At 31.7% G+C, this 20,035-nt stretch overlaps 2 pseudogenes; one reads left to right on the top strand and one right to left on the bottom strand.

Annotated features, from left to right (window-relative positions):
• Positions 1 to 20,035, top strand: part of LOC120583785 (UPF0711 protein C18orf21 homolog) — a 159,656-nt pseudogene that overhangs the window by 68,152 nt on the left and 71,469 nt on the right.
• LOC120583947 (uncharacterized) lies at positions 7,103 to 7,221 on the bottom strand (annotated as a pseudogene).

Below are 20,035 nucleotides of genomic sequence, written 5' to 3'. Positions count from 1 at the left end.
TACTATAAATTATTTCCTAGGCTGGCCCTTGCTTTGGAGTCAGAAGCTGAAACACAGCTCTTATTTATCAACTGTAGCAGCCACTTCACTTACAGAATTGATACCTTCTCTTGAGAAACGGACCCTCTAAATAAAAAGTTTGAAGCATAGATTAAAAGCAAACAATCTTATGTATAACAGTTCTGAGAGGATGGAAAATATATATGTATATATAAACACATCAATATATATCTATTTTATAATGTCCAACCACTCATATTTCAAATAAATATTGTATCCTTTACGCTTTTAATACAACTTTTTTTTTTCATGACTAGATCTTTGGAGTTCTTGAAAAAGAGAATCTAATTTTTTAATAGGCCTCTTAATAGGCTGTTTGAATAATTTCCCAAACTCATGTTGTTATTTATTTAACCAAACATAGGAACCAGACAGAGTTTTCATTCTGATGATGAGGTGTGAGCACATAAACTCACCAGTCTAGTCAATATTACAATTTTTAATTCTTAAAATATAAATATATTATGGACCTTTTTCTTTTGATATTATAATAACATTAACTTATAACAAGGATTTTTTTTCAGTGTTCTTTACTGGATGTAAACAATAAATTAAAAATTATAATGGACTCCCCACCCCTCCTTTTATAGCACAAAGAAGCATACTGTAGTAGAAACTGTCTCTGGCCTACTGGATTACCGCAATACAATGACCTCGCCTAGATAGTTATATCTGGTGTTCAGCAGAATAAATACATTTATTCTTAATAATTTTATTTTTCAGGGAGCTATAAATCAGACATAAACATTTCCTTTAAAAATCTATTTTAGATGGAGATGTGTGTCTGTGAGAACAGGTGTGATTTTATAAGTTACAAAAAAAACGGTATGGAATTTTTTGACTACTATAGAAATAAAAGCGTACTAGATTTAATAGCATCTCACCTTTATCCTGAAAATGTAGAAATTTCGAAATAAAAATATGCACCAAGTAGACCTCAAATGTAAAATTAGCTTTTAAAAACATACTCAATTTATTTACTATTACAGTTTAATAAGTAAAGCTAATATGCTCCCTCCTAAATGCCTATTTTCCCAAAACATTTTGGTGCCAGTATTACTTTTTAACGGAAAGGGCCCACCTAATTTGTAGATGGACCAGATAATTTGTGAAGCAAGTGTGCACTTTCCTTCAATGGAACATGTGCCATTTAAAACAAATGTCTCTGTTTATCAGATATTATAGGATGTGATTTGGTTCAGAGTATGAGGCAAATCTGGCAATTCTGTTAAAATCAACATGAAAGTTTGTAAAGCAATTGTGGTCTGCAGTAAAAAGTGCTGGGTTGATCTTTAAATAAGTAAAGATGTTGCTCTCGAGGGCAAGAAGTACAGAATAACGCAAGATAAGGTTTTGTTTTTCTTCTCATTTCCCAGTGAGTGCAAGTTTCAATAAATTAACCTAACACTAGTATGAATCTCACAGGTATTACAGGATTCATAATTCTAATTTTCATTCATTAACTCATCTCTTTCTTAGCTTTGTTTATCCAACACATATGTAGTTGGGCCAAGATATTATTACTTATTTTAGTTTTCCAAAAGGCATGTTTTCAGTCCATTCTAACAAGATGAAAGAATTGTTCTCTCTCAATTAGTTTCCTGCTTCAGCCAACATACTCCCTACTTAGTTTGTGCAAGCCTCAGAGAGGACGATGGGGCTAGTACTATTCATTATTGAGCTGTCCAATTAACTGCTTCTTTAAAATTTACCATGACTTTCTGAATAACAATGCTTTTAAAATTAGCTATTTATTTTCTGTATGTAGTGCTGGCTTGTGCTACTATATATTTTTCTTTCATCTTTTCTTCATTTATTCACAAGACTAACGATCATTTAAAATAACACTAATCAAAGACTTGATAAGAATAAATATCATTATATATGATAAGATATCATAGCTGGCAAGCTAGATGACTAGATTTCCTCAGAGGTATGTACATTTCACTCTAATTCTAAAAATCTGGTTTAGCTAAACTTGTAATTTAGCTTATGGTGAGTTTAAATTGAAAACAAAAAAGTGTATTCATTGATACTTCAAATTTATGTTTCCTTATGTGGATTGCTCATGTTAAGACAAATATGATGCTACTTACCATTTTTAAAGAAAATAAATGATGACAAAATTCAAGTTGTTCTTTTTAAATTTATATTTGCCAAGTTTAACCAATTGTTAAAAAGTAATGCTAAGATTTCAGTCTCATGAGGGATTTAGCTACAGCATGGGGATACTAACTTTTACTGTGTCCTAATTAATTTCACCAATAGAATTTAAAGAAACTAGGTTTAAGAATTTTGACCATAATTCTCTATTTGATGATTTTTTGGAGCTGTTTCTACTTTTCTAGGAGTTAATTTCATATTCTTTAGCAAATATCCTTCTCTTGTAGATATGCCGATTGAAACGTGAACGTAAGATCCATTATCCTTTTTTGCTGACATGTTATTATAGTGTTTGACTCAAGACTCAGGCACTACACACACTGCAATTCACCCACTCAGCAGCAGTGAGGCCTCTACAAAAATAGAGTCATGGATGATGTATATACATGGATAATATATTGTCTGTACCCTGAAGACTTGTACCTCAATGTATCTTAGCCATGAACATGTGATAAACACAACTTAAAGACACTACTGTCCATAGCACATGATACTTATATGTATTTATATGTATTTTCTAGTTGGAAGTAGCTTCTACTGGTGGTTCCAAATACCACTTATTTGCAAGCCCTCCAGTAGCATTCATACCCCTTGGAAGATTTTTTTCTTTGCTGCAGGCGTGAAAAAATAGCATTCAACTAAACCCATCAAGTCTGACATTGACCTAGCTACCTAAGAATGATCTGGTTTCTTAGGAAATATTATATAGTATGGTGGGTAAGAGTAAAAATTATGGAACCAGATTCCCAGGTTTGAATCTGGGCTCCAATACTTGACCGATGATTAATTATGGAACAATGACAATCTCTCTGTGCCTTCGTTTCTTTATCTGTGAAATGGAGCTAGAACTGTTGCTTAAGTCAAAGAATTACCAAAAGTATCCAACGAAATGATGTATATAAAATACTCAAGCAATGATTGGCACAGGGAAAGCACTCAATAAATGTTGGATGCTATTGTTGCTATTTATATTATTTTATTATTTTAATTATTATTATTACTAAAAGTAGAGTGACTTTCATTTCATAGATCCATGCAGTTTCATTTAAGCATCTTCATTTGAGTGCATGCTCATTCCTAAACAGTGAAATCACAAATTGATTTCGTGGTTATATTCTCAAACTTATGATGGCCTCTATCTGTTTAAATTGTATTACTTCTAGCATATATCCAAGGATGATGTTGCCATGGTTGAGGTGTTTTCCTGGCTCAGTCTAAAACAAAGCTTTGAGTCTGAGGTGCATCTGAGTGCTGCAGTTTAAGTCTCAAATCCTAGATAGTTGCCTCTTTTAATGTAAACTTAAAGCCAGCATCTCACATGGACTAAACTTTGCAAAGAGTTCATAAAACAGTACAGTTTAGTAGCAAAAATATTTTTAAAGAGATATTCCAGTACTTACATTGTACCTCTAGGGAAAGGTCAATAAGACTCTAAGTCAAAACTTGCAATAACGTTCTCACAGTATTTTATTTCTCTTCTATGTATTCCTTCCCATCCTGAACCTCCTACTCTTTGCTTTCCCACTCTTTATAATGTAGATTGATTTAGGTTCTCTTCCTAAGAAACCAGATTGATAATCTCCTTGGTGAGTGAGTGAATGAGTGAGTGAATGAGTGAGTGAGTGTGTGTGTGTGTGTATGTGTGTTTGTTTGTGTGTGTGTTGGGAGTATGGAAGTAGAGGGAATGAGAAGAGAGGCATAGGACAGTCACACATATGTTAATAAACTTGGTTCTGAAATAAACTTGGCAAATCATTAAACATAAAATATAAAACCAGAGAGCTTATGAATTGCAAATATCCATAAAATTGCTATTTTGAAACATAGGAAACACTCAGTTATTCAGGATGTTTTGAGCATTTGCTATGTGTTAAAAATTAGGAAGATTTGTTCCCTTTTTTTTTTCAATTAGATCATAATACAATGGCAGAAATACACAAGTGAAGCAACATTAATTTGATAGTGCAATTACAGTGCCATATGAGACTGTGTTCCTAATGAATGGCATTTAGAGGGGTCTGTTTATTTTAGGTAGAATGACAGACAAGGGAGGAAAAGCTCCCCTTAGGAGCGACTCTGAAAGTAACATCTTTGTTATCATTTATGTCAGATGGTTATTACCTCATGTTCTTAGATATACTTCTATTTTTATTTGTTTATTTGATTGGGATTCTTTTGTTCTGTTTCAGTTTTTATGTTTGTTTGTTTGTTTGTTTTGCCATTTAAATCTGTCATAGTCCATTGATTGCTCACATGTTTTTATTTTAATTTTTAATGAACTTATCTGAAAGAAGTATCTTTTCCATAAGCATTATGTGCATATGATTGTCTAGATATATGATACTCTTGTACAATATTATCTCAAAAGTAACATTATTGTTTAAATGGGCTTCTCTGGGTTGACACGTACATCCAGTCATCTGGTACGGCATTGTTTCTAAAGGAATTTTAAAAAAATTAAACTTAGAATGGAGTAGGGGAGACTCTAAGTCTGGAATTCTTAATGTCATATTGTCTCTTTGCAAAGTGTTAATTACTCTGTGTAAGAAGCCCTGTGTTTGCTTTACTTTTTGTTAAGTTTCTAACCTGTTAGTTTTATGCAAAATATACCATTGCATATTTTCTTATAACTTCCACTTAATGCATTGACATTTTTTTAAACAGGCGTTGTATTTGCTGCTGGTTATTAGTTAGATGCTGGATTTATTTTGCCCTATATGCCCTAAGTTGTCTCTTACACTGGTTTTAAGGTGGTTTTTTTTGTTTGTTTTTTTGTTTTGTTTTTTTGTTTTTTTACCTGCTCTGAACTGTGGCTGATGAGAGAAATGAATTGGTGCAGGTGAAATCTAATCACAGATAATACAACATCTGCTGCTAATAAAAATGACTAAATAAGCCTCAAGCAAAATAAGACTCCACCCCTCCAACAAAAATGGAACTTTAAAGCATTTCAAGATTAATAGGAAAAAGTGATATGAATTCATTCAAAAAGTACAGCAAAGAAAACCCTAAATGTTTCTTAGAGAATGCGAAAGAAATAGAAGCAAATTCTTCAATCAAGGTTTATGGTATGATTATTTAGAAAGTAACCAACTAAGCTTGCAAAGCATGTATTGTAATTTATAAAATTCTTGCAATTTTTGCACTTTGCCAAATTTTTAAGAATAAACGCATAAGCAAATAAATGTGTAATTTCAAATTGTGATTGTTAACATGACAATTTTTTAAAAGATTGATAAAGGCCTTAAGAAAGTATCATATCATGAAGGTCTTTCCTGACCATCCAAATTAAAATTTAATTTTTTTGTCATGATATCTCATATCAATCTTTTTTTTTTGGTAGTATATTTAGCTTTCATACTTATGTATTTGGTTTGTTTATTGGCTGTCACTAGAATATAAACTCCAATAGGACAGGAACTGTGTCTATTTCATTTAGCTTTTAATGTCAACCACTAGAAAATGCCAGGATTGAAGAAAATTTACTGAAAGAATGAATAAACGAATGTGTTATTCAATGGACACTGGTAGCACTCTAAAGGCTGCATTATAGTATCATATAAAGGATAAGAAGTGAATGTAGTGGTTTTGAATTCTGAAAGGTTAGAGGAAATCAGAGGGCCTAGATTTTGTAATACATAGATAGAGGGGATGGTGTTAGAAAACAAATCATCAATAGAAACCATAGAATAAGGTAATTTGCAGATGGAACTAGAGCCATTTACTCTATGGAAATGAGTTTAGTACCACTAAGTAGTTGATGAGTCTGCTGTAGAGAAAAGTAAATTTTATTCGTATTAGGTACGTATTGTAGAACCTGTAGTTTGTTTTTAGGGATGACAATGTAATTAGATTTACTCTGGGAGCAATTCCACAAAGGAAGAAATATAAATTCAACACCCATATTACTGATGAAAAATGTATATTTTTCTAAGGTTTTTATGGTGAAAAAACAGAAGGGAGCATGTTACATGTCAAGCCACAACATGTCTCAAACATGCCCATTAGCCTTTTATTTATAAAACTTCCTCATACACTTTTAAGGTTGCCACAAATTTTTTTTTATCTTCTTTGACCCTCACTCTAATCCTTCTAGATTCTTCCTCTACCTCTAATTTTTACTGTCAGACTTCTCTAATCTTTTTCTTTCTTTCTTTCTAAAGGTGAAAAAAAAATCAGCCATCTTTTACAATTTGAGTTTTCATCTACACCTATCACGTCGCTTAGCGAAATGATTTCCCTCAGAATTCATCCTTCTTAAAAGATATGAGTAAAGGAAAAAGGAATTATAAATGGTTTGCAAAATAATTTAAATGCTTTACCACCACATTAGAAAAACACATATATTATAGAAACTGTCTTAGACTCTAGAGGGAATATCAGCAAGCTCACCTTGGAATCTATAGATGATTAAAGTTCCATTGTGGGAAAATAGGGCATAAAAGATTCTTTGCATCAGGACTTCTAAGATGGCTTGGAGAATTAATAAAGAGGACTTTTGGAATGGTGGATGTGTGCTTAAGGTATAAGGCTAAGATCTTTAAAAAGGAAAAAGAAAAGCAAAAAGCTGCCCCAACTTCTTGGAGAAATTTTTGATTTATATAGGATAATTGTGATTGGTTATTAGTTGCTTATAAAAGGAGGACCAGTTTTGATTGTGATGCTGAGTAGAGTCAAATGTGATAAAAGAGGAACTGAACTGACCACGATTCTTGAAAAAGTTGATTTAATTACTAGAATGGCCAAGATACTCTTCTTTTTTTGGATTTTTAAAATTCATTATAATTATTATTATCATTTATTATTATTTTAGGCAAGGCAACCCTCACAGATTGCAAAGACCTTGTCAATTTACAATCCCTTATTTTTGTATTTTTCATGCCTATAGCACCTGGTCTTCCTAGGTGGTCTCTCATCCAAGTACTAACCAGGCCTAACTCTGCTTAGCTTCTGAGATCAGATGGGATCAGGATTGTTCAGGGTAGCATGGTGGTAGACAGCCAAGATGCTCTTCAAGATCTTAATAAAAAGTTTCATTCAATGCTGAGAAGACTCATCCCCTTGCATTAACGAGAAAATGGAAAACTGCTACAGGGAGACAGACAACAGCAACTGTCTTAGTCTATTCAGACTGTTGTACCAGAAAATCACAGATTGAGTAGTTTATAAACAAAAGAGTTTTATTGCTTACAGTTCTGGAGGCTTGACGTTTGAGATCAAAGTGTCAGTATGGCTGGGCGAGGGCCCTCTCTCAGGCGGCAAACTTCTCCTGTATCCTCACATGGCAGAAGGGGCTAGGGATCTCTCTGGAGACTCTTTTATAAGGGTACAAGTCCTATTCATGAGAATGGAACTATCCTCCTAAAACCGCCATCTCCTAACACCATCACCATGAGGGGTTAGGATTTCAACATATGGAAATGAGAGCCGGAGGTGGGAGGAGTGGGGAGATACAAACATTCAGACCATAGGAGCCGTTCATTGAAATTACCACAGCTAGCAATTTGTATAGCTGCCACCTTTGCCAAACAGGTAAGTATGACAAAGTGTAAAAGACATTCATTTTCATAACCCTTGAGATTTTTCCTTAATCTGGATTAATTTTCCTAAAGTCAATCTAATTTCTCACCCAACAAGAGATCTTCATTCTTCAAAAATTTTTAATATTCAGTATAGCCAAGAATGTAGTATTTAGGGTGATGGAAAGCACTCAAAGTTGTCAAAAGTCATTATATAAAATATATGTAGTTATTCAGATCCATTATGTTAACACAATTTTTATACAGTGTGAATTATTATTGATATTGAACTGATGCTAAATTGATCCAAACATCTCCAACTTTTCAAATACCTGTAATTTTTAAGATTGTGTGAAAACGTATAGTTTTCTTCCGAAATTGGCTTTCAAATTCATTGCAGCTTAGGCAAATTTTTTGAAATAATTTGAAATAATTTTAAAATAATAAATATGATCTAAATGGAAACAAATTTGAAATAATTTTAAAATAATAAATATGATCTAAATGGAAACAAAACATACTATTTTATAAGTAAAATGTTTTTAATGAAAGCAATTTGTGGCATGAATTTTGCTTGAAAGTTTCCTCTCTTTCTCTCCCCCTAATCTCTTACACTTTCTTCTATATAGTTCACCATTCCACTATCTCAGATGGGGCAGAAATTTGTAATGTAGTTTAGAAAACCATAATAATAACTTTTAAATATGATTTTTACATAAAAGACATATGCTTAGATCTCCTTAAAAAGAGATACGGTTATACCCTGAATATTTTGATTGTTCATATATTCTCTTATTCATTCAGTAAGTATTTATTGCATATCTGTTACATACCAACTACTATTCAAATAATTTGAGGAGTAATAGTTGATAAGGTATTCTCGAGTATGAAATTTTAATTAATTATTTTCTCAGAAGTCAAATTACATATAAGCATTAACTTTATTTCTACTACTATGTTTAAATCATAGGTCAATTTATTTAAAAATATCTACATTCCTTCCAGAAGACTTATATTACATGAAATGTTATTCTCCTGTATTTAACTACCTTGAAAATTTTAATAAACTTTCAATTTGTCTTTTATTTAGACATCAGATGATCATTTTATTTATTAATAAGACTTCATATATATGTATAAAACCATATATATAATAATATATATGTAATATATACATAATGCTATCATTTGAGAGGGTCATTCAATAAAATAAACACTGTGGATGAGTTATCCTTTATGTGATTAAAAAGAAACTACTCTAGTTAAATGCACCATATTTATATGTAGCTTATAAAGTTTGTCAGTATATTACTTTTTTATGAAATTAACAAGCCAGGATTTAATATACATTTATTTCAAAGTTTTTTTTATTTAGTTAAAATAACATTGATCTCTTTATTTCAGTTTAGTTCAATGTAAAAATCCATTAAAGACAGTTTTGTTTCTCAAAAGTCAAATCATTCGTTATTAATTGAAGTCAGATGTTTACTTTCTGTAATAATACTTTTGTTAAATGAATGAACAAGAAATTATAAAGTGTGAAACTACATGGTTAGAAGTACTTTAAAACATCAGTATGTATGGTGTCAGATTGGTGCTAAACTTATTGGGGTGATCATTTGGTAAGATATATAAATGTAGAATCACTATGTAGTATTCCTGAAACTAATATAATACTGTATGTCAACATTAATTGAAAAAATAAATAAAAATACAAAGATTAAACAAAAACCCAACATCTGTGATTTTAGAAAGAAATTATATGTAATCTTATTAGCTCACTTACTTGGACTTTTACCATTACTCTGGAGAGAGATAAATAGCTTTTTATGAAATTCGTTTTGCCCTTTGCAATTTCAAGAATTTAGCAGTTAATGAAGTTTAAAAAGAATGTGAAGCCTGAGGAAAAACAGAAAAAATTTTTATGTTAACCTTATTAATAAAGTTTTGATATGATACTGTTTTTCAAAATTACTTTCTTGTCATTATTATAAATGACTTTGCATATGATAATTTCTGAGTTTATATTAATTACATATGTACATATAAATTATCTGTACATAGAGATTTAAATCTAATTTTTTTAGCTATAAAATGTTTAAGCTATATTTAAAAACTGAGAAAATTACTTGTGTAAGTAATTTACTTTTTAATATTTCTTAAACTATAATTTTGTTACAGAGTAGTTCATTTTTCACAAATATTTACACTTCAAGGTAAAACAGGTAATTAAAATTTTATCTATTATAATAATATTTGAGTAAGCAGAAATGCTTTTCCTTTATGTTACTGTCATTTTTACATATTTTAATGATATTAAAGTTAATGTCCCCTATGAGATTAAGATATTAATCCTGAATTCTCACTAGTTCTCTTTAATATTTTATTTGTGTTTTTCAAAATTTATTGCCATGTACTTTAAAATTTAACTTTTGTGCTTTTATAATTTGTGATATATCAAAGCAACTAGATGTCTGTCATCCAAAACAAGTTTATACTTACAGAACAAACTTAGAAAGTAGTGTGAAATCTTTTGGAGTATATCTAATTTAGATGACAATTGTGCAATTTGATATTTGTTTAAAGTTTTTTTTTTTCACAATTTAGTTGCTATGATATTTGGAGAAACTGTCAGAGCATTCTCAATTTCAGGGCATATTGTTCACAGTTTTATTTTACATCCTGCTTTGTAGCCCTGTTCAATCAATTTGATTATATTGATTCTATATACAATTCCCTTTTAAAAGAACATAAAGCCAATTCTGCTTAGTATCTAAGTAGTAATAATTTAGATGTGTAGGGAAAATACATAATATCTTTCAAAGAAATAACTTACCACTGAGGAATGACTTAGGAACAAAGAGTAGCAATGTGAAGTGACTTTGTATAACAAGTAATTTACCCTATTTCCCATACCTATGTTGTAAAAAAAAGTTCACCAAATGACAAAATTAATTGTCTGCATTTATAGAACAAATTTTGATGATATCTCTTCTTTTTAAAAAGTGTTCCTATCTAAATCTCCTTTATCACTGTATATTATAGGTCTACTAGGCACACATGGGCCAGAATATTCATATGATACAAGGATGCACACGTCCGGCAGTTGAACACGTATTGATTCCTGATATCTGGAGATGCTAAGGCATTGATGATGGTTTCTGAATTGCCACCCTCAAGAAGTCTACAATACTCGGTTCGTATCAGTGAAAGCACAGAGGGACATCATTGCCAAACAGCACTCTCTCGACTCCTTCACCTGATCTCACCCTCACAATATTTTATTTGATCCTCATGCATCTTTGAGGAAGAGAAAAGCAATCTGCTTTTTAGAAAACACATTTTGGACATAATGAAATTTTCAAGTCTTTCTTCACTGAGCAGCATTCAAAGGTACTTTACCTTGAAGGGAAATTTTTTTTCTTCACCAAGACTCATTGAAAAGTAATTTACCTTAAAGGTTAAGTTACACCTATCTAATCAGTCTTTGAAAATAACTATTTTTGTGTGGAAACAGGCATGTTGATTTCTCAGGTAACTAGGACACTTTCAATTTACCAAGCAATATGTTTTCAAAATGTTTATTAACCATATTAAGAGACTTAAGAGTCAGATTCAGCTATTAAATTATTAATAATTCTTTATCTAACAATTATCTTGATGAGGACTATGGGTTCCCCCTACCCTTACTTCTAAACATTGTTATAGGAACACGAGAACCTGGTTTATTACTTCATCTTCTCAGAAGTAAATACCAAGCAGGATAAAATTTGTCAGTAATTTATTGGGGGAAAGCTGTGAATGATAAAAAAAAAAAAAAAGGAAGGCAGTCAGAGCCATAGGATCAAGAAGTAGGTCTGGTATTTATGAAAAGGGAAAGAGAGAAAACAACTATTTAGAAATAGCTTCAACTGTAGGGTATTTCTAAAAAAAGTCACAACCAGACCAACAAGGGTTCTCTCAGATAGTGGCCCATGGAAAAGCAGTTTCAGACATGTCCACGGTAGTAACCCCCACTGTTTCAGTTACTGACAGGAGCGAACTGGGGCAGGCATGGCCTCTGGGTGAAGGCAGGGATGGACCTAGACAGGAAGCACTGGGTGTACACCCTCCAGCAGGTTCTTTTGAAGGAGATTTGATAGGCAGACTTCCACGACTGCAATTCCTGGAAACGCTATCAATGATATGTTAAGTGTAACATCCTACTACATTTTATATGCTATATTATAGTAGCTCTGGATATTGATCCTCATCACAGAGGCTTTTTGCTGCTATTTGCTTATCTGTTTATTTAGCAACTTGGCTAGACTATTTTAATAAAGTCTATCTCACCGGCAGTGTGAACCCTCTTACACAAATCCTCAGAGAGCACAGCCTTGGGCATGTGTACGGTCGCCCTAAGATTACAGTGGTTTTACAGGGCTCTTTTTACTGTCTCAATACTCTGATGTTTCTGTTTAGCTCTCTGCCTCTGTTAGTATCACACTCAGCCCTTAGGTTCCTTTAATTTATGGCTAATTGGTGTTATTTTCAAGAATGCTTTGGAGTATCCATTGTTCCACAATCTGATTCTAATAAATTTGAGCCTGTTTGCTAGGGCATTTTCTGAGATTAACTTTGGAGGTTTGTTCTGATCCCAGAAAAGCTCTTTTTAGCAGTGTCATTCCATGGAACTCTACAGTAAACTAGCTGTCCAATCGTTTATTTTATTTTATTTATTTTTTGCTCATGGAGCCACCAGTTTTCTCTCGATTGCTTTCTGCTGAAATCTCCATTGTTTCCTCCAGCAAATTTAGGCTTGAATTTACCCACACTCTGTTCTAAATAAACTAAGTTTCTTAAAGGAAAACTGCAGAGCGCTTTGTTTTATAGGCTGCCTGCCTCTCTTGTTGGGCAAAATCTCTGATTCACTGTTCTGAAGCTGAGGTCAGGACAGTAATCTGTTTCTCTTGAAGTAAAACTCCTGATTCTTGAGTGGGGTAGTAACCTTTGGTCTCTTAAGCTTACCTCTCTCAAAATTAAAATTCTACCCTATAAAGGATCAGGGACTAAAGCAATTGGGGCTCTGAAATTCTTGGCCTGCCAATACTGATGTAGACTCTGCATCCCATGAATGGGGACTAAGAGGAGGAAAGGAATCATTGACATTTGGGCTGAACTTACCTGGAATTTAGCTTTGCAACATAGAGCTGCGTGAAGGGTGGGGGTAGAAATGCTGGTAGCCTGCTTCTCCTGGGGAGATGCCAAAACCATCGACTGAGAACTAAGGGAATAGTGAGCCCTACTTTCTTGGCTACATCTTCCCAAAGTGGATCTTCCATCATTCTGATCTGGGGATGGGGTAAAGGGGTATGAAGAAGGAGCAGATCGTGGTTCAAATATATCAAATTCTAGCTGTTCTTACTGAGATTTAGCAGATTTTTCTTGAATGAATATTTTTAATTTGTTATATGTCTCTAGCACAATTTTCAAGCTTTAAGTTGTTAATTTCTTTTCTAATAATTTTCAAAAGTTATGTCTGTTTTCCTGAAGAACAAAAATTAAAAGCTCTTAGAGAGCTACATAAAAAATTACTTATTAAATAACTTGTCTAATAACATTAAAATAATTTGAGAGAAAGTTTTAAAAATGTGAGAAAGGGCAGAAATGTGATCAGGTAGAAATGAAAAGAGGGTTTGAACTGTATTTGACTTGTTTATTAAAAAATAACTGAAGAAAATATGTAAATGTTCACATTTGGTAAAATTTCTCAGTGTGCGTGTGTCCTATTTTCTCTACTTTTCTATTTGAAATATTTCATTTAAAAAATCTCACAAATAATACAAATTTTATTCTGATCTCAACATGATAAGTTCTAAGTGTTCTATATATAATATATCTAACTACAATCATTGGATTAGAGGGAAAATATTTTTTATATGGAGAAAATAATTGACAAGTTTCAATATTAACCTCCTGAGGACAAAAATATGTACAATACTATTCATTTTCCCTCTGGAGAAGAAAAAAATTAACTTTCTCTGAACAGATTTTAGACAATCTGACAGCAGCCTTAACTATTCCCAGAAGACCTGACATTCTGGCTTGGTGCGACGTACATTGTATTGACGTTAAATTCTTGGCAAAATTATTGAGATGACACCTCAAATAAAATTCTCTTGCAGACAGCTGAAGACTTAATACAATCAAATAATGTATACTAAGTTTAAAAAACAAGATCATGATTATGATTATAGTAAATCTCAATGGAGGAATTTGTGTTTAGCTATCCAAAAATATTTACTTCTGATAAAATATTGCTTTTGAAAGAGGAATCCTATTGCAATTACATTGAGAACTAAAGAAAACATTTCACTCAAAAATGCAGCTCTAAAAAGATGTCTCTGGATTCTTAGGATCCTGGTTCCTTTTAATAAGATCTAGTGATTCCTTCAAGATAGTCCTTCAAGAATAGCTAATCTCTTATAACTGAATTTCTGTAGCTCGGGGATCGAATTACTTTTGACTTAATTGCCAAAGGTATATTTAATTTTTGTGAAGTGAAATGATTTTTTACCTAATTGCCTCAATAGTCTCCAGGTAGAGTTTCTTTCAGGTGTTAAAATGTGACCTAATTTTCAAAGATAAATACCATTCTCTGATCATATTAAATGAAGAATTCTCACATTTATTTCCCATTATCAGTTATCTAAGGATAGAAATTTAGATTCTAGATACAGGTCCTATGATATTAATACTTCTTCAAACACAGACTACTAAAATCCAAGTTGAGTCAAGTTTTATTAGATCATACCTTAAATGATACACCTAAAAGGACTATGTTCTAGCCCAACCTTTCAGAAACTACATTTGAAACAACTTAATACATCTACTAATTAAATGCATGTTTCTCAAATATAGCAAACAAGAAAAAAACATCTTTTCCATGTTGTTCCCATTTAAAACCAATAAAACAGTTTCGTTGACATCGTTTTATTGGTTTTAAATGGGAACAAAATGAAGAAACCTCTGAAACGTTTTAGTAAATTTTGTCAAAAACAACTGTCACTAAAATGAAATCATTACATTGTGTAAATGTACTCCCACAGTAATATATAAGTAACTATTCAAAGATTTTCTATTCAGCAAATTGAGGCCATCTTGTAGTATTAAAATCAAGCCTGTGTTCCATATCTGGCCTTTTCATTAACTATATATGACTTTACTTAAACTACTTCCTTTTATATTCCTCAGTTTCCTCACCTGTAAAGTGTTAAGTGATATAGGCATGTCTGCCTTATGTATAGTAATAGAACGAGAAGATATAAAGAAAGATTTTGATATGTAGGAGCTATTCAGTAAATAGCTACTATTTTCATTTAATTCACAGTTGACTTGATGAAAAATTCACCTTAAAAAGTCCTATATATAATATACAATATTAAATCTTTACTGCACATTAAGTTCTAGAATAAAACAAATAAATGAAGATGTTTTATTTGCTTGATAACATAGTCAAAAGTGTATTTTTGGTATGAAGCTGATTTTCTGTAAAATTGTATCTGCCTATCAAAAAAAAAAAAATGTACAGAAGCCAGGTGATTTTTTTAAATTAAATTTAAAAATATTTTAGGTAAATTTGTCAATTTTATTTTAAATGACAATGTTCTTCATGATTTCAAGCAAATTTTTATATCAATTGTTTGACCTTGGTTTTTATATTTTCTTCCAAGGATACATTTTGATCTGTTTTCAGCTACATCTAGGAAGAAATGGATTGTTCCAGACAATTCCACAAGTCTGGATCCAAAATTTTTACGCATAATTTGAAATTTTACCAAAGGCTGTTTGAAACATGTGATATTTGAGAATCTGTCAAATAAACATTTTATTAGCATTTTTGTCAATTCCCTGAGGTCTATTCTTGTATTAAGACATCGTGAACCAAAATACTTGGACCACATTATGGTCAAAAACTTGTAGTGCTCAAAGAAATAATGCCTTCACTTATTAAAGATTTAGAGTGATACCCAACATACAAATATTAATGAAAGTGGCAATAAGAAATGTTTATTTGAACGATTTATTTTTAAATCCACAACTTGTCAAGATTGTTTATTCTTTTCTGATACCTCAAATATAAGTCCCTTCTTTACTATAAATTCCTCTTTGAATTCGATAGCAGTGTAAAATGTTTGTTTCTTGCAATAAGTTCATGTTTCCCCCTTCCTCCTCCTCTTTTTTCCGACTCCATTTGTTTTTCTTTGAGTAATACATTCCAGGAAGATGAGAGCTAACATCAGTACCTGAAGTCACCAACTCAATGTAGACTTTCTGGTAAAAGTCATTCTTCTGTTCCTTTTTTTTTTTTTTCTAATTACTCTGTTTTCAATATTTCAAAGTGTGCAAGTTACCCAAAGACTTTTAAAGTATACGTAACATATCATCCACTAAAATCAACTGCAAAATTAATAAGTTCTTTCTATATAATACTGTTCTAGAAAAGTTTTATTTCTTTCTCTTCTATAACTTCTGAGTCTCAGAAAATTTCTCTGCAATGTAGTTATAAATTTGCTTCACTGCTATCTGAAATACTTTTCTTTCTTTCCTGTTGCCATTACATGACTTCACCTCATCATTTGAAAATACTTTTTCCCCTGATTTTAATTTCTTCCATTTCTTTCTTCCATTTCTCACTATATGTCTCTTGATTCTAAAATAACAAGTCTATGATTTACACTATTTTACAAATAACTCTTCAGCTGAATGATCTTGTCATATATTTCCCTAAGAAATAGTAGCAGAGAAATACCCCCTTATCTTTCTACTCCAAACAGACAAATATATCTACATTGGAATCCTATCTCCTGCCTTTCCTTTTATTTAACAAAAGAATGCTGATACAGAAACTAGTTTCTCACCTCTTGTTCCCATCCTCTCATCTCCTGTAAGACTTTGTGATGATAGTTATCCCCTACGTGTCTAAGCATTGCTTTCTTTGTTGTATATTTTCATTCATTCAACAATATTTTATTATAACCTACTTCCCCACCCCCAGACACTCTTAAAAGCACTGAGACTACAAAATGGAGCAATAAAGAAAAATTCCTTCTTCCCCCAAAATTCTTATTCCAGTTGAGAGAGATAGATAACAAACAAATAAATAAATAACAAATTAATAAATGGAACCACATGTACTCTTTTGAGTAATAACACACACTACAGAGAAAACAAAGCAGAGAATAGAGCTATTGAGTGTCTGCAGTAGCTTGAAAATTTAAATAGTGTCATCAGGAAAAGTCCTTCCCTGACAAGGTATTATTTGTTCAAAGACCTGAAAGATGACAGGAAAGCACATACCAAGCAGAAGAAACAGCAGATGCCTAGACTTGCTGTCTGTGTTTAAGGGGGAAAAAAGAGGTCTGGTTTGGCTGATGCAGTTAATTAGCAAGAGTAGTAGGAGACAGAGAGATAGAAAGCCAGAATGGGTAAGGCCATGAGGACAATATCATAACTTAGACTCATTCTCTGGTATAATGAAAACACTTAGAAGAGTTTCGAATACAGAGTGATGAGATTCACATTACATTTTAACAGGATCATTCTAATTGTTCCACTTAGTATAAACTGAAGTGGAAAAATGTAGGCATTAAATAAATGTTATGAATCTATCGAAAATGAATGGATGAGTCTCTTATACTACTAACAGAATAATTACTGACATTGATGAACAAATAATATAATAAAATTTTAAATAAAGCATTATTGAGTTATAAATTTCATTATAAAGTAATGGCTGTCAGCATTAATCAGCACATTCAGCATGTTATTGTTTCAGTAATGTGCAAAGATATTAGGCTTATAAAATTTTTATTTTATTTTTATTATTTACAAGTATTTAAAATTACACTTTTTATGTACTTTGTTATTTTTATATAATTTTAAATTCACAGAAAAATTATTTGAATAGTCAAGGAATTCCCATCCCATTGAGATTTGTCAATTGTTTATATTTTGAAATGTTTATATTCTCTTTCTCTTTTCCTTTTTATCTCTAATATTTTTTTTTCTAAATCATCTTCAGTCTATATTCAAATTTTATCAATTGTCTCAATAATATAATTTATAATTATTTTTTCCTGGTTTGACATCTAATTGAGGATAATGCATTGCATTTATTGTACTGTCTCTTTTTTCTCTTTTAATTTCACATAGTTCTTCAGCTTTTTTTGTCTTTCTTAAATGTCGGCATTTCTGAAAAATAAAGTGCAGTAATTTAGTTATGTTTCAGAATGTCTTTCAAAATTGATTTATCTACTGTTTCCTCATATTATCTTTAGTTCGTGTTCTTTTTTTTCCCTAGTGGGTTAGGTTGGGAGGGTCAGGAATGCCAAACAATGTTGCGTCCTTCTCGGTGCATAGAGAAAGCACACAAAGTCAGTTTGTCTCAATTTTAGTAGCATTAACTTTGGTCACTAGATTAAGGTGGTGGCTATCAGTTTCTCCACTAGAGCATCTATTTTGCACTCTCTAATTGATAAGAAATGTATGGGATAATACCATGTAAATGTCCAGCTCCTCATCAAACTTCCACCCACAATTTTCACACACATCGGTAACTTTCTAAATTCATTATTTCTGCTATATTTAATAGTTGGCATTCTATTGTAAGAAAAAGTTTTCCTTTATTTACCATTTACTATTTATTTATATAAGCATAGACTGTGAATTTATATTTTATTTATTTGGTTATATTCCATTACTATTATTATTTGTTTTTATGTTCAAATTGTCACAGATTCAGCCTGTGCAAGTCTTTAAACTGTAATTTTGACAGTTCCTGTCATTTTTTTGAGCACTTCCTTACATTCTAGAAGAATAAAATGTCCCCGGCTCATTTGGTACTTTTTTTTGCCCTACTCCTAGAATCAGCTTTCTCTTTAGGAAGCCCAGAGTTCTCTCAATGGAGAATACTATTTATAAATAAAACTTTGAGCAATAGAAGGATTCATGTGTCTAAGCCCTCTGAGGGGAGAGAACTAGGAAATATATTTGTATATACAACTTATGTATTTATTATTGTATCTATCAATTATCTATAAAATACTGAAATATATACATACATATTATATATACTGTGTTTATATATAAATATTATATAAATTTGAGTTTCCTCTTCATAAGTCCCCCTTTTAACAGTGAAAAATCCGATTCTCAACGTTCTCAGTGAATTCATTGATTTTTATAAGCCTGAATACATAGAAAGTAGTTTCAGAATTTATAATAAAGACCACCACCAAAAGCAGACTTACTAACAAAAATCAATATTTGTTTGAAGGGTTTTTTTCTTCTTTTAAGTAAATGAATCTGTACTGAAAAGCAAAATTCACAAATTTTAAGTGCACAATTCAACAACTTTTGTCAAATGGATACCATATCCCTGTGAAGATACAGAACATTCTATCAATCACCCAGAAATATCCCCCATACCATTTCCCAGGCAATTTCTCCACACCTTGCCCATCCTGCCCCCCCCATACATGAGTATATGTATATACAATTACCTTATGAGGCAACATATCAAGAGTTGCTTTTAAATATCCTGGGTGTTCAATGATGTCTTGTACTTTGACTAGTAAAAACATGAATGTCTAAAGCCACAATTGCATAGTTTATAAAGTCAGCATTTTTCAATAGTCTTTAACTGGGTTTTAATAATGAAATGGTATATAATGTTGGTTATTCTAGAGAAGGTCAAGTTTTAGACTGTTCAAGTGAGCTAAGATTATTTCTTAGATTGGTGTGCAATGGTATTTAAACATACATGGTTAATGAAGATGTCTCAGTATTTGCCAAAATGTAATTTCAATGGATGAAATTCAGTTATTTATTCTGTAAAGAAGAGTCACTCTACAAAGCCAAGTCATATAGCACGCTCTACATGCTGCCCGTTATGCCAGGGTGGAAGCTATTTTACATATGTGCCAGTCCCTTAATTTGACTCTTCTCCCATTGAATATTGTACATGGTCTTTAACAGAAAGATCTTAAAGTACCTTCATCATTTTTTTAAAGAAGATCCAAACCTATAGTTCTGATATCCAAATATTCTTTAATATTTCTCTCACTTTTTTAAATGCTTACATGTTTCTTCTTGACCCTCTCTCTCTTATTTGCCTAATATGTGTTTTCTGTAGCACATGTGAAGCCTCTACTCCTTTCTTTTCAAAATGGTCCCACTCACAAAACTTCAGTTTTGTTCTTTTGGGAACATACTTAAAGTTGCCAGTCAAATATATAATAGGCCAGTCAGAA

The sequence above is a fragment of the Pteropus medius genome, unplaced genomic scaffold, assembly GCF_902729225.1.
Source record: "Pteropus medius unplaced genomic scaffold, Ma_sr-lr_union100, whole genome shotgun sequence".
In the NCBI taxonomy this organism is placed as follows: domain Eukaryota; kingdom Metazoa; phylum Chordata; class Mammalia; order Chiroptera; family Pteropodidae; genus Pteropus; species Pteropus medius.
The sequence above is the reverse complement of the archived record's forward strand: the minus strand, read 5'-3'. Positions and strand labels throughout refer to the sequence as shown.